We start from the raw sequence: 15,711 nt of genomic DNA, 5'->3' as shown, positions 1-15,711 counted from the left end.
ATCAATCCCTACCATCTATGTACTTCCTAAAGTACATAAGGATCCGGTAAACCCTCCAGGTAGGCCTATTATTTCAGGCTGTAATAGCCTAACTAGTAATCTCTCGGCCCTAATAGATCATTATTTGCAGCCCATGGTGGTTAAAACAAAAGCTTACCTGAAAGATACCGGTGATGTATTACGTAAAATATCCAGTTATAAATGGTCTGATAATGATTTTATTTGTAGTGCCGATGTTAGCACTTTATATACCATTATTGATAAAGAAAAAGGCATAGAGGCAGTCACATATTTTTTATCATTATCTTCATATAGTGTTGACCTGCAAAAATTCATTTTAGATGGTATCGATTTTATCTTATCAAATAATTATTTTTATTTTGACGGCTCCTTTTATATACAGTGTATAGGGACAGCAATGGGCACCAGATTTGCCCCCAGTTACGCGAATTTATATATGGCGTACTGGGAGGATCTTATAATCTGGCCCGGCGGCCAAATGGGGGCAAATCTGGTGTCCTGGGTACGTTATATAGATGACGTGTTTTTTATATGGCGTGGTAGTGAAGAAAGTCTTACCACATTCTGTCAACATCTTAATACCAACTCTTTTAACATTAATTTTAGTTTCAATATTAGTAAAAGTGAAGTTTCGTTTTTAGATTTGATGTTTTTTATAGAGGACGGTACTATGATGACGAAAACTTTTAGGAAACCAACAGATTCGAACAGTTTCATAGATATAAATAGTGCTCACCATAGGAATTGGCTAAGCGGCATTCCATATAGCCAATTTATACGCATCAAGAGAAATTGTTCTGACAAAACTATCTGTGATGAACAACTTGAAGAGGTCACTGAACGTTTTCTAGCTAAAGGATATGCACAAGACACTTTAATTAAAGTAAGGGAAAAAGTAAGTGAAATAGACAGAGATACACTTTTAAAAGAAAAAAGCCCAAATACGAAAAAAGAAAGTACGCAACATCAATGGGCCTTTATCTCAAAATATAATGATTCACATAAAAAAATAGAACAAGTGTTCAAACGTAACTGGCACCTTCTAAAACAGGATCCAATATTAGGGACCCTCTTACCATCCAAACCCTCTTTCGTTTATCGAAAAGCAAAATCATTAAAGGACCATTTGGTTAGAAGTTCTATAGATGTAAACAAAAGACAAAGTGATAGAACTAGAGGGTTCCACCGCTGTGGAAGCTGCCTTATGTGCAAATCTGTAAAATCCTCTGAAAGAAAAATGGTGAATTTTAAAGTCAATGGCAATGAATATAAGATTGAAGATTTTATAACATGCCATTCAAAAAATATTATTTATGTCTTAGAGTGTGCCTGCGGACTATTTTATGTGGGCAAAACCACGCGCCAATTAAAGGTCCGCCTAGCGGAACACATCTATAATATTAGAAAAGGTCTTTTGACGCATAATGTTTCGGCTCATTTTAAAACACATCATAATAGTAGTGAATGTTTTTTAATCAATTTTTGGGGGATCCAAGCAGTAACCCCAAGATAGCGGACCAAAGATATTGATAAAAGATTAGCACAGACAGAGATGCGTTGGATTCATCGCCTCAATACAATCGTGCCCAATGGTCTAAATATAGATTTTGAGCTGAAGCATTTTTTAACATGAATGATTTTTAAAATTCACCATCTTTTCTACTCTTTTTTAATATCTTTTTTAACTATCCTGTTTTTATTAAATTTTTAATTTGAGTATTTGGGTGTTTTTTGTATTGGGTGAATCTGTACTGTAGACACTATGCACTTTTGTGATAGATAGCGTTTTTTGCACATTAATGCATGGTTTTGCACAATGACTCTGTGCACTTTAAGAACAGATAATTACCATTATATGGAGGACTCAAAAGCTTTATAACTAATTCTGTATGATTTTAGTTCTCTTTTGTTTATCTGCAGATCGTGTGGCTGGCTCCGATGGGCTGTAGCTGTGACTGTGCGTGTCACACAGCGTAATTGCTGTGGAACGCACAGCCATTGAAATCTGCCCCTCTCCGCGCTATGTCCGGGCTGTGTGGAACGCACAGCCATTAGCTGCGACACATCGCGCGGTCATGTGACCATGTAACTACATTCAATCTGTCTTATATATGATTTGCAAGCCCTTCCGGCTGCGTGGAACGCACGGCCATGTTGATGACGCAGGCAGCGTGACCACATGACCGGATTCTACCCTATCAGGTTTTTGTCTATGGGAAAGTTCATCCTACTTCCGGCCACGGAGATCTGGCCAGGAAATTAACGCTAATTATACACAGATGGCTTTCTGCTATATATACACGTTTAGGAGGTTTATCAAGCACACTTCTGATGAAGGAACTGAAGTTCAGAAACGCGTTAAGTGTGCCTCCGTGTTTTACTTGTTGGACTCCTTGGTGACTCTGCTGCTTCCTGGTGATAGCAACCCCTTGGTCCGGACCAAGAACTGCTGCCCAAATTTCATCTGGGACTCACTGGACTGCTGCTGCTTTGCCTTGGAGAAACCTTTGAATTGCTTTATTTATGTCCATGTTTGTAAGTGCAAAATCTCATTAAATTGTTAAATGTTTAAGACATGCTGCACTATTTTTGCTCTCTTTTCCATTTATAGAGCTATTGGACAAACGTTTATTATTTGAAAATTAACCCCTCAAGGTGGTAACTGTATTACTCCGTTTGTATATCACCTTCAGGTGTATCATTTGTCTCACAAACACCATTCAGCGCTTAGAGCCATATTTTTTTCTCTATTTGTATCCATTTTAAGTGAAAGTGGGAGTTCACTTTATATGTTGCACTAAGCTGCTTATGGTTATATAATTTGCGCACTAAACCCCAAGATACCTTTGTTTCCATTTGCTCTTTCCTTCCCATTTCTTTTGTGGTTGGTGCTGCAATTATGTTTGCTTTTAGAGAATTACGTGATCAATTAGTGAAAAATACCTTTACATCACAAGATACTAATATAGATATCAGTGATGAAAATTTGGGATCCGTGTTTTTTAAATTAGAGTCCATCATGATTAAAGAAAATAGAATCTGGTGGGAAATGGTAACCCTAGAGCATTATGTATCATCTAAGATTATTCCGAAGGGGTTAAAAATTACCAAACCCCCTTCCTTCAATGCTCTAGATAGTACTTTTAAACAGGAATGGGATACCATCCTAGATTCATGCTCTTTTTCATTGATGAGTTTAATTCTTAAAGACAGGGCAAAATTGTTAAAATCCCTTAATGAGGAAATCACAACATTACAAAACCTGGTGAGCCCTTTTAAGGGACTTGACGATTTTGCCATGTATGAGGAAGCCCTCCTTGATAAAATGAGTAAAAATACAAGGGAACTCCGTGAGAGAAAGGGCAAAAAATTCCTACGGGACTGTAACTTGGAGAAGGAACCAGAGAAAATAGATAAAACAGAGCTAATTGATATTACTAACGAATCTTATAAAAAACCTTATATCCCGCCCTTCAAAAAACAACCATTTTTAAAAAAAAGGTTCCACAACTCACTTGAAGAAAGATCACAAATGCCAGTATATGAAAATAGATACCCACAGAGGGATCAACATTTTAGAAAACAAAAACCCCAATATCATGATCGTTTTATGAACCAAAGACAACATAACCACCCCAACCGGGAAAATAGATGGGAAACACCCAAAAGATATTTTAGACCCAGAACAACCCCTCAGAACCATCCACGTTTTAAATTACAAAATCGTTATTCAGCCCTTAATGATTTTAAAGACAATAACAGAGATGATCAACAGTCTTTTTTAGAGTGGGACTACCACACACCCCAAAGACGGTTCCAATAGAGAAAAATAAACTTAAAACCAAACGTGGAACCAGGGGTGGTAAGAATAAGAAAAAGAAAAAACAAAAACAAAAAAAGAAACCGTCAAATACCACCGTTAAGTCAGACCTATCACAAGGGAAAATATTTAACCTTACAGGGAGAAACTTAACTGAATATGAGACACAGATTCTCCAAAAGGGTTTAAAGTTTGCCCCATCCTGCAAGCCCAATTCTTTTGATTTATTCTTAGACGTTCAAAAATATATCCGCAGGCTAACGATTAAACGTTTTTTTGCCAATAAAGAAAATAATACTGATGATACTATACCATCTACCCAATCAAATTTTAAACCAACCTCTACCTTTTACCCCACCCACTGCAAGGGAAGTTTTTTAGATTGTTTTAATAAAGTAGTATGCGAAGAAATAGATAAGGTGATTTTAAAAGAAAATCAAAAAACATATAAAAGAAATGTTAACCTTACTAAAAAAGAGTTTGAAACTTTAAAAACACTCAAAGATGACAGTGATGTCATTATAAAACCGGCAGACAAGGGGGGGGGGGGGTAGTTTTAATGAAAAAAGATACATATATGAAGGAAATAGAAAAACAATTAAAAACAGGAAATACTTATAAAAAATTAAAAGCAGATCCGACTACAAGAATTGCTAAAGCACTGCTCACTTTAACCACTGATGCCAGAGATTTAAACGTAATTACAAAAAATGAATATGAATTTTTAAACATAAAGGAACCATCAATCCCTACCATCTATGTACTTCCTAAAGTACATAAGGATCCGGTAAACCCTCCAGGTAGGCCTATTATTTCAGGCTGTAATAGCCTAACTAGTAATCTCTCGGCCCTAATAGATCATTATTTGCAGCCCATGGTGGTTAAAACAAAAGCTTACCTGAAAGATACCGGTGATGTATTACGTAAAATATCCAGTTATAAATGGTCTGATAATGATTTTATTTGTAGTGCCGATGTTAGCACTTTATATACCATTATTGATAAAGAAAAAGGCATAGAGGCAGTCACATATTTTTTATCATTATCTTCATATAGTGTTGACCTGCAAAAATTCATTTTAGATGGTATCGATTTTATCTTATCAAATAATTATTTTTATTTTGACGGCTCCTTTTATATACAGTGTATAGGGACAGCAATGGGCACCAGATTTGCCCCCAGTTACGCGAATTTATATATGGCGTACTGGGAGGATCTTATAATCTGGCCCGGCGGCCAAATGGGGGCAAATCTGGTGTCCTGGGTACGTTATATAGATGACGTGTTTTTTATATGGCGTGGTAGTGAAGAAAGTCTTACCACATTCTGTCAACATCTTAATACCAACTCTTTTAACATTAATTTTAGTTTCAATATTAGTAAAAGTGAAGTTTCGTTTTTAGATTTGATGTTTTTTATAGAGGACGGTACTATGATGACGAAAACTTTTAGGAAACCAACAGATTCGAACAGTTTCATAGATATAAATAGTGCTCACCATAGGAATTGGCTAAGCGGCATTCCATATAGCCAATTTATACGCATCAAGAGAAATTGTTCTGACAAAACTATCTGTGATGAACAACTTGAAGAGGTCACTGAACGTTTTCTAGCTAAAGGATATGCACAAGACACTTTAATTAAAGTAAGGGAAAAAGTAAGTGAAATAGACAGAGATACACTTTTAAAAGAAAAAAGCCCAAATACGAAAAAAGAAAGTACGCAACATCAATGGGCCTTTATCTCAAAATATAATGATTCACATAAAAAAATAGAACAAGTGTTCAAACGTAACTGGCACCTTCTAAAACAGGATCCAATATTAGGGACCCTCTTACCATCCAAACCCTCTTTCGTTTATCGAAAAGCAAAATCATTAAAGGACCATTTGGTTAGAAGTTCTATAGATGTAAACAAAAGACAAAGTGATAGAACTAGAGGGTTCCACCGCTGTGGAAGCTGCCTTATGTGCAAATCTGTAAAATCCTCTGAAAGAAAAATGGTGAATTTTAAAGTCAATGGCAATGAATATAAGATTGAAGATTTTATAACATGCCATTCAAAAAATATTATTTATGTCTTAGAGTGTGCCTGCGGACTATTTTATGTGGGCAAAACCACGCGCCAATTAAAGGTCCGCCTAGCGGAACACATCTATAATATTAGAAAAGGTCTTTTGACGCATAATGTTTCGGCTCATTTTAAAACACATCATAATAGTAGTGAATGTTTTTTAATCAATTTTTGGGGGATCCAAGCAGTAACCCCAAGATAGCGGACCAAAGATATTGATAAAAGATTAGCACAGACAGAGATGCGTTGGATTCATCGCCTCAATACAATCGTGCCCAATGGTCTAAATATAGATTTTGAGCTGAAGCATTTTTTAACATGAATGATTTTTAAAATTCACCATCTTTTCTACTCTTTTTTAATATCTTTTTTAACTATCCTGTTTTTATTAAATTTTTAATTTGAGTATTTGGGTGTTTTTTGTATTGGGTGAATCTGTACTGTAGACACTATGCACTTTTGTGATAGATAGCGTTTTTTGCACATTAATGCATGGTTTTGCACAATGACTCTGTGCACTTTAAGAACAGATAATTACCATTATATGGAGGACTCAAAAGCTTTATAACTAATTCTGTATGATTTTAGTTCTCTTTTGTTTATCTGCAGATCGTGTGGCTGGCTCCGATGGGCTGTAGCTGTGACTGTGCGTGTCACACAGCGTAATTGCTGTGGAACGCACAGCCATTGAAATCTGCCCCTCTCCGCGCTATGTCCGGGCTGTGTGGAACGCACAGCCATTAGCTGCGACACATCGCGCGGTCATGTGACCATGTAACTACATTCAATCTGTCTTATATATGATTTGCAAGCCCTTCCGGCTGCGTGGAACGCACGGCCATGTTGATGACGCAGGCAGCGTGACCACATGACCGGATTCTACCCTATCAGGTTTTTGTCTATGGGAAAGTTCATCCTACTTCCGGCCACGGAGATCTGGCCAGGAAATTAACGCTAATTATACACAGATGGCTTTCTGCTATATATACACGTTTAGGAGGTTTATCAAGCACACTTCTGATGAAGGAACTGAAGTTCAGAAACGCGTTAAGTGTGCCTCCGTGTTTTACTTGTTGGACTCCTTGGTGACTCTGCTGCTTCCTGGTGATAGCAACCCCTTGGTCCGGACCAAGAACTGCTGCCCAAATTTCATCTGGGACTCACTGGACTGCTGCTGCTTTGCCTTGGAGAAACCTTTGAATTGCTTTATTTATGTCCATGTTTGTAAGTGCAAAATCTCATTAAATTGTTAAATGTTTAAGACATGCTGCACTATTTTTGCTCTCTTTTCCATTTATAGAGCTATTGGACAAACGTTTATTATTTGAAAATTAACCCCTCAAGGTGGTAACTGTATTACTCCGTTTGTATATCACCTTCAGGTGTATCATTTGTCTCACAAACACCATTCAGCGCTTAGAGCCATATTTTTTTCTCTATTTGTATCCATTTTAAGTGAAAGTGGGAGTTCACTTTATATGTTGCACTAAGCTGCTTATGGTTATATAATTTGCGCACTAAACCCCAAGATACCTTTGTTTCCATTTGCTCTTTCCTTCCCATTTCTTTTGTGGTTGGTGCTGCAATTATGTTTGCTTTTAGAGAATTACGTGATCAATTAGTGAAAAATACCTTTACATCACAAGATACTAATATAGATATCAGTGATGAAAATTTGGGATCCGTGTTTTTTAAATTAGAGTCCATCATGATTAAAGAAAATAGAATCTGGTGGGAAATGGTAACCCTAGAGCATTATGTATCATCTAAGATTATTCCGAAGGGGTTAAAAATTACCAAACCCCCTTCCTTCAATGCTCTAGATAGTACTTTTAAACAGGAATGGGATACCATCCTAGATTCATGCTCTTTTTCATTGATGAGTTTAATTCTTAAAGACAGGGCAAAATTGTTAAAATCCCTTAATGAGGAAATCACAACATTACAAAACCTGGTGAGCCCTTTTAAGGGACTTGACGATTTTGCCATGTATGAGGAAGCCCTCCTTGATAAAATGAGTAAAAATACAAGGGAACTCCGTGAGAGAAAGGGCAAAAAATTCCTACGGGACTGTAACTTGGAGAAGGAACCAGAGAAAATAGATAAAACAGAGCTAATTGATATTACTAACGAATCTTATAAAAAACCTTATATCCCGCCCTTCAAAAAACAACCATTTTTAAAAAAAAGGTTCCACAACTCACTTGAAGAAAGATCACAAATGCCAGTATATGAAAATAGATACCCACAGAGGGATCAACATTTTAGAAAACAAAAACCCCAATATCATGATCGTTTTATGAACCAAAGACAACATAACCACCCCAACCGGGAAAATAGATGGGAAACACCCAAAAGATATTTTAGACCCAGAACAACCCCTCAGAACCATCCACGTTTTAAATTACAAAATCGTTATTCAGCCCTTAATGATTTTAAAGACAATAACAGAGATGATCAACAGTCTTTTTTAGAGTGGGACTACCACACACCCCAAAGACGGTTCCAATAGAGAAAAATAAACTTAAAACCAAACGTGGAACCAGGGGTGGTAAGAATAAGAAAAAGAAAAAACAAAAACAAAAAAAGAAACCGTCAAATACCACCGTTAAGTCAGACCTATCACAAGGGAAAATATTTAACCTTACAGGGAGAAACTTAACTGAATATGAGACACAGATTCTCCAAAAGGGTTTAAAGTTTGCCCCATCCTGCAAGCCCAATTCTTTTGATTTATTCTTAGACGTTCAAAAATATATCCGCAGGCTAACGATTAAACGTTTTTTTGCCAATAAAGAAAATAATACTGATGATACTATACCATCTACCCAATCAAATTTTAAACCAACCTCTACCTTTTACCCCACCCACTGCAAGGGAAGTTTTTTAGATTGTTTTAATAAAGTAGTATGCGAAGAAATAGATAAGGTGATTTTAAAAGAAAATCAAAAAACATATAAAAGAAATGTTAACCTTACTAAAAAAGAGTTTGAAACTTTAAAAACACTCAAAGATGACAGTGATGTCATTATAAAACCGGCAGACAAGGGGGGGGGGTAGTTTTAATGAAAAAAGATACATATATGAAGGAAATAGAAAAACAATTAAAAACAGGAAATACTTATAAAAAATTAAAAGCAGATCCGACTACAAGAATTGCTAAAGCACTGCTCACTTTAACCACTGATGCCAGAGATTTAAACGTAATTACAAAAAATGAATATGAATTTTTAAACATAAAGGAACCATCAATCCCTACCATCTATGTACTTCCTAAAGTACATAAGGATCCGGTAAACCCTCCAGGTAGGCCTATTATTTCAGGCTGTAATAGCCTAACTAGTAATCTCTCGGCCCTAATAGATCATTATTTGCAGCCCATGGTGGTTAAAACAAAAGCTTACCTGAAAGATACCGGTGATGTATTACGTAAAATATCCAGTTATAAATGGTCTGATAATGATTTTATTTGTAGTGCCGATGTTAGCACTTTATATACCATTATTGATAAAGAAAAAGGCATAGAGGCAGTCACATATTTTTTATCATTATCTTCATATAGTGTTGACCTGCAAAAATTCATTTTAGATGGTATCGATTTTATCTTATCAAATAATTATTTTTATTTTGACGGCTCCTTTTATATACAGTGTATAGGGACAGCAATGGGCACCAGATTTGCCCCCAGTTACGCGAATTTATATATGGCGTACTGGGAGGATCTTATAATCTGGCCCGGCGGCCAAATGGGGGCAAATCTGGTGTCCTGGGTACGTTATATAGATGACGTGTTTTTTATATGGCGTGGTAGTGAAGAAAGTCTTACCACATTCTGTCAACATCTTAATACCAACTCTTTTAACATTAATTTTAGTTTCAATATTAGTAAAAGTGAAGTTTCGTTTTTAGATTTGATGTTTTTTATAGAGGACGGTACTATGATGACGAAAACTTTTAGGAAACCAACAGATTCGAACAGTTTCATAGATATAAATAGTGCTCACCATAGGAATTGGCTAAGCGGCATTCCATATAGCCAATTTATACGCATCAAGAGAAATTGTTCTGACAAAACTATCTGTGATGAACAACTTGAAGAGGTCACTGAACGTTTTCTAGCTAAAGGATATGCACAAGACACTTTAATTAAAGTAAGGGAAAAAGTAAGTGAAATAGACAGAGATACACTTTTAAAAGAAAAAAGCCCAAATACGAAAAAAGAAAGTACGCAACATCAATGGGCCTTTATCTCAAAATATAATGATTCACATAAAAAAATAGAACAAGTGTTCAAACGTAACTGGCACCTTCTAAAACAGGATCCAATATTAGGGACCCTCTTACCATCCAAACCCTCTTTCGTTTATCGAAAAGCAAAATCATTAAAGGACCATTTGGTTAGAAGTTCTATAGATGTAAACAAAAGACAAAGTGATAGAACTAGAGGGTTCCACCGCTGTGGAAGCTGCCTTATGTGCAAATCTGTAAAATCCTCTGAAAGAAAAATGGTGAATTTTAAAGTCAATGGCAATGAATATAAGATTGAAGATTTTATAACATGCCATTCAAAAAATATTATTTATGTCTTAGAGTGTGCCTGCGGACTATTTTATGTGGGCAAAACCACGCGCCAATTAAAGGTCCGCCTAGCGGAACACATCTATAATATTAGAAAAGGTCTTTTGACGCATAATGTTTCGGCTCATTTTAAAACACATCATAATAGTAGTGAATGTTTTTTAATCAATTTTTGGGGGATCCAAGCAGTAACCCCAAGATGGCGGACCAAAGATATTGATAAAAGATTAGCACAGACAGAGATGCGTTGGATTCATCGCCTCAATACAATCGTGCCCAATGGTCTAAATATAGATTTTGAGCTGAAGCATTTTTTAACATGAATGATTTTTAAAATTCACCATCTTTTCTACTCTTTTTAAATATCTTTTTTAACTATCCTGTTTTTATTAAATTTTTAATTTGAGTATTTGGGTGTTTTTTGTATTGGGTGAATCTGTACTGTAGACACTATGCACTTTTGTGATAGATAGCGTTTTTTGCACATTAATGCATGGTTTTGCACAATGACTCTGTGCACTTTAAGAACAGATAATTACCATTATATGGAGGACTCAAAAGCTTTATAACTAATTCTGTATGATTTTAGTTCTCTTTTGTTTATCTGCAGATCGTGTGGCTGGCTCCGATGGGCTGTAGCTGTGACTGTGCGTGTCACACAGCGTAATTGCTGTGGAACGCACAGCCATTGAAATCTGCCCCTCTCCGCGCTATGTCCGGGCTGTGTGGAACGCACAGCCATTAGCTGCGACACATCGCGCGGTCATGTGACCATGTAACTACATTCAATCTGTCTTATATATGATTTGCAAGCCCTTCCGGCTGCGTGGAACGCACGGCCATGTTGATGACGCAGGCAGCGTGACCACATGACCGGATTCTACCCTATCAGGTTTTTGTCTATGGGAAAGTTCATCCTACTTCCGGCCACGGAGATCTGGCCAGGAAATTAACGCTAATTATACACAGATGGCTTTCTGCTATATATACACGTTTAGGAGGTTTATCAAGCACACTTCTGATGAAGGAACTGAAGTTCAGAAACGCGTTAAGTGTGCCTCCGTGTTTTACTTGTTGGACTCCTTGGTGACTCTGCTGCTTCCTGGTGATAGCAACCCCTTGGTCCGGACCAAGAACTGCTGCCCAAATTTCATCTGGGACTCACTGGACTGCTGCTGCTTTGCCTTGGAGAAACCTTTTGTCACACGTAGCCGCGACGGAGCGCGGCGGGTACAGTACTCACCCGTCCGCGCCCGCCGCCGGCTAGCGTGTGCAGGTCCCAGGCTGCGGCGTGCGAGTAGGGGCAGCTCCAGGTAGGGATGGCAGCAGGGGAGGCCGGCGTCGCCATCTTGGTTGAGGGCAGGAGACAGATTGGCCCAGAGTGGAGGTTCCCTCCTCTTCCTGCGCTGACAGCCAATGGCAGCCGCCCCCTGGGGATATAGGGGATCTGCCTAGGCTGTTCAGTGTCAGTGCAATGAGTCTTTGGAGTCATTCACAACTCCTAGCTGTTTCCTGGATCCTGGCTCTTTCTCTCCTGACTCTGGTGCCTTGCTCCCTGCATCTTTCTACAAGGAAGTTTTCTCCTGACACCAATGCTGCAAGTCCTACCTAGTGCTTGTTCCTGCTTGTGTCCCAGAATTACCCTGCTCAGCTTTCCGCTGTCCTTCTTCATTCAACTCATTCATTCCATCATCTTTCAGTCATCCGGATCCATTTCTTCTATCATCAAATCAACCTCTTTCCGGATCTTCCTCTATGTACTCTGGCTCATCAAGTATACGTTTCCAGATTTACCTGCCCGTTATTAGTATTGTGCTGGACTCTATTTAAGTTATCCAACTGTCACTTAAAGAAGTATTTGAGTGAAGTTTATCATTTATGAAATCCGTTATTAAACCGGCACGTTTCAATCCTACTCCTCCTGGTCCGTCTCCAGTTCCTGTGCACCACACGACTCCATCCAGCCCTTTAGCCGTGACAGTTTGCACTGACCCGATGGAATCGGGTGAAGCACAGGCCTCCATGACGGATGTTCTTCAAGGCATCATGGCTCGCTTGGAACAAGTAGAGGCTACCCAGCGTCAAGTGGCTCAATTCCTCCAGACCTTGTCACCACCTCAGGCGGCTCCCTCAGTTTCGGCAGCACCTACCTCCGGAGCTTTGGCCTCTGCTGCTTCTCCGGGGCCAGCTGCTCCTCACCATCTGCAGCTGTCAACCCCCAGTAAATATGACGGGTCCCCAAGGGGGTGTCGAGGATTCCTGAATCAATGTGACGTCCATTTTACCCTCCAGCCTTCCAATTTCCCCTCTCCCAAGACTCGAGTGGCTTACATCGTGTCCCTACTGGCGGGCCCAGCCCTGGAGTGGGTGTCCCCCCTCTGGGAGCGTGCGGATCCCATCCTCAACAACTATGAAGAATTTGTGGCTTCCTTCCGTCGCATCTTCGACGAGCCTGGCAGAGTGTCCTCCGCAGCCACGGAGATCCTAAGAATTCGTCAGGGCAGTCGCCCAGTGGGACAATATGTTGTGCAATTTCAAACCCTGGCTTCCGAACTCAGATGGAACGAAGAGGCTCTCGTCTCTGCCTTCTGGAACGGCCTAGCCGGCCGCATCAAGGACGAGTTAGCAACTCGCGATTCTCCTTCCACCCTGGCTGAACTCATTTCATTATGTAACAAGGTCGATCTGCGACTCCAAGAACGCCAACTTGAGAGGAATCGCTCTGATCGCCTTCGCCCTCGATTCCCTTCCAATGTCGCACCCGCTTCCAGACCAACCCCGCCAGCTGCGGTGTCAACAGATGAGCCCATGCAAATCAACCGCTCTCGTCTTTCTCTCGAAGAGAAGTCCCGAAGACGGCGAGAGAATCTGTGCATGTACTGTGGCTCCTCAGCTCACCTGTTGGCTTCCTGCCCGCTGCGGCCGGGAAACGACCGCTCCTAATCTCCACGAGGGAGGTCCGATTAGGAGTCTTGCTTCCATCTCCCTCTTCTTCTGATTCCACCATTCCGGTTACCCTTGTGTGTCCCCAAGGGAGAAAAAGAGTTCAGGCCCTATTGGACTCTGGGGCAGCGGGAAATTTCCTTTCGTCTTCTTTTGTCACCCAACATGCCCTGCCGGTGCAACCCCTGGATCATTCGCTGGTCCTCACTGCAGTGGATGGGAGTCGAATTCGTAGTGGACAAATCACCCATCAGACCACCCCGGTGACACTGCTCATAGGAGCTCTACATCAAGAGACCCTCGAATTCTTCATTCTTCCACAGTCCTCACATCCAATGGTCCTGGGCCTTCCCTGGCTCTCTAAACATAACCCACACATCGATTGGACCAATATGGAGGTCAAGGCCTGGGGAACAGATTGCCAGTCTACCTGCATTCCTCAGATCCTTCCGGTCTACCAGACCCATCCACAACATGAGGATAACTGTCCTTCATCCTCTTCAGCTCCACCCTTGTCTATACCCGCACCATACCGTTCATTTACAGATGTCTTCAGTAAAGGAGGTGCCGACACCCTGCCTCCTCACCGTCCTTTGGACTGCCCGATAGAACTGGTGGCCGGGAAATTCCCTCCTCGTGGCCGCATCTATCCTCTGTCGCTACCCGAGACTGAGGCCATGTCCTCGTACATTCAAGAGAACTTAAACAAAGGTTTCATTCGACCATCTACTTCTCCGGCCGGGGCCGGGTTTTTCTTTGTGAAAAAGAAGGATGGCGGTCTTCGGCCATGTATCGACTATAGGGGCCTGAACGACATCACCATTAAAAACCGCTATCCCTTACCCCTTATCGCAGAACTATTCGACAAGATCAGAGGGGCGGCAATCTTTACTAAATTGGACCTGCGAGGGGCCTACAATTTGATCCGGATCCGTCCAGGTGACGAGTGGAAGACGGCTTTTAATACGCGCGACGGTCACTATGAATACCTGGTGATGCCCTTCGGCCTTTGTAACGCCCCCGCCGTCTTCCAACAGTTTGTAAATGATATCTTTCGGGACTTGCTGTACCACTCCATCGTAGTCTATCTAGACGATATACTCATCTTCTCTCCAAATCTTCAACTTCACAGACAGACAGTGTCCGAAGTCCTACGACGTCTTCGCCAAAATCAACTGTTCTGTAAGTTGGAGAAGTGCGTTTTTGAGGTCACGTCCATTCCATTCTTGGGTCACATTCTCTCCGCCACTGGGATAGAGATGGACCCAGAGAAGGTGAGAGCCATCCAAGACTGGGCAGCCCCCACAACGCTCAAGGGAATTCAGAGATTCCTAGGGTTCTCAAACTATTACCGGCGATTTATCCGGAACTTCTCTACTATCGCTGCTCCCCTCACTGCTCTCACTTGCAAAGGAGCTGATCCAAGCCGATGGTCGCCCGAAGCATCCTCTGCCTTCCAGCAGTTAAAAAGAGCATTCGTGACGGCACCAATCCTCCTCCAACCAGACCTCGACAGGCCCTTCATTCTCGAGGTGGACGCATCCTCGGAAGGGATCGGGGCCATCTTGTCACAAAAAGGTGAGGATCAAGAATTACACCCTTGTGCCTTCCTCTCCAAAAAATTCCTTCCGGCAGAGAGGAATTACCCCATCGGGGAACAGGAGTTGCTTGCAGTCAAGGCTGCGTTAGAGGAGTGGCGATACCTTCTGGAGGGGGCACGGCATAAGATCACCGTGTATTCAGACCACAAAAATCTGTCCTTTCTTAAACAGGCTCAGTGCCTTACTGCCCGCCAAGCCCGTTGGGCGATGTTTTTTGAACGCTTTGATTTCCAAATTAAATTCCGACCTGGAACCACGAATACTAAGGCGGACGCTCTATCCCGCTCCTTTGAGACGACTTCTGACCTAGAGACACCTCCTCGTCCAATCCTCGATCCGGTGGTCTTCGCCCAAGTAACCATACAGCCATCTCCTCCTCCAGGTAAAACGTTTGTTCCCCCCGAACTCCGCAAGAAAATATTGACATGGGCACATTCTTCCCGCTTCGCAGGGCACGCAGGAGCACAAAAGACCTTGATGTTCCTGTCACGTTCTTATTGGTGGCCAACCATCCGCCACGACGTAACCAACTTCGTCTCCTCTTGTGTGAGATGTGCTCAGCATAAGGTGCCCAGAACAACTCCCGCTGGTCCTCTCCGCCCTCTAACCATTCCCACAGAACCATGGACCCATCTGTCAATGGACTTCATTTGTGAACTACCTCCCTCAAAAGGT

This window comes from Crinia signifera, chromosome 2, assembly GCF_055691185.1.
Source record: "Crinia signifera chromosome 2, ASM5569118v1, whole genome shotgun sequence".
In the NCBI taxonomy this organism is placed as follows: domain Eukaryota; kingdom Metazoa; phylum Chordata; class Amphibia; order Anura; family Myobatrachidae; genus Crinia; species Crinia signifera.
Note: the sequence above shows the minus strand (reverse complement) of the source record.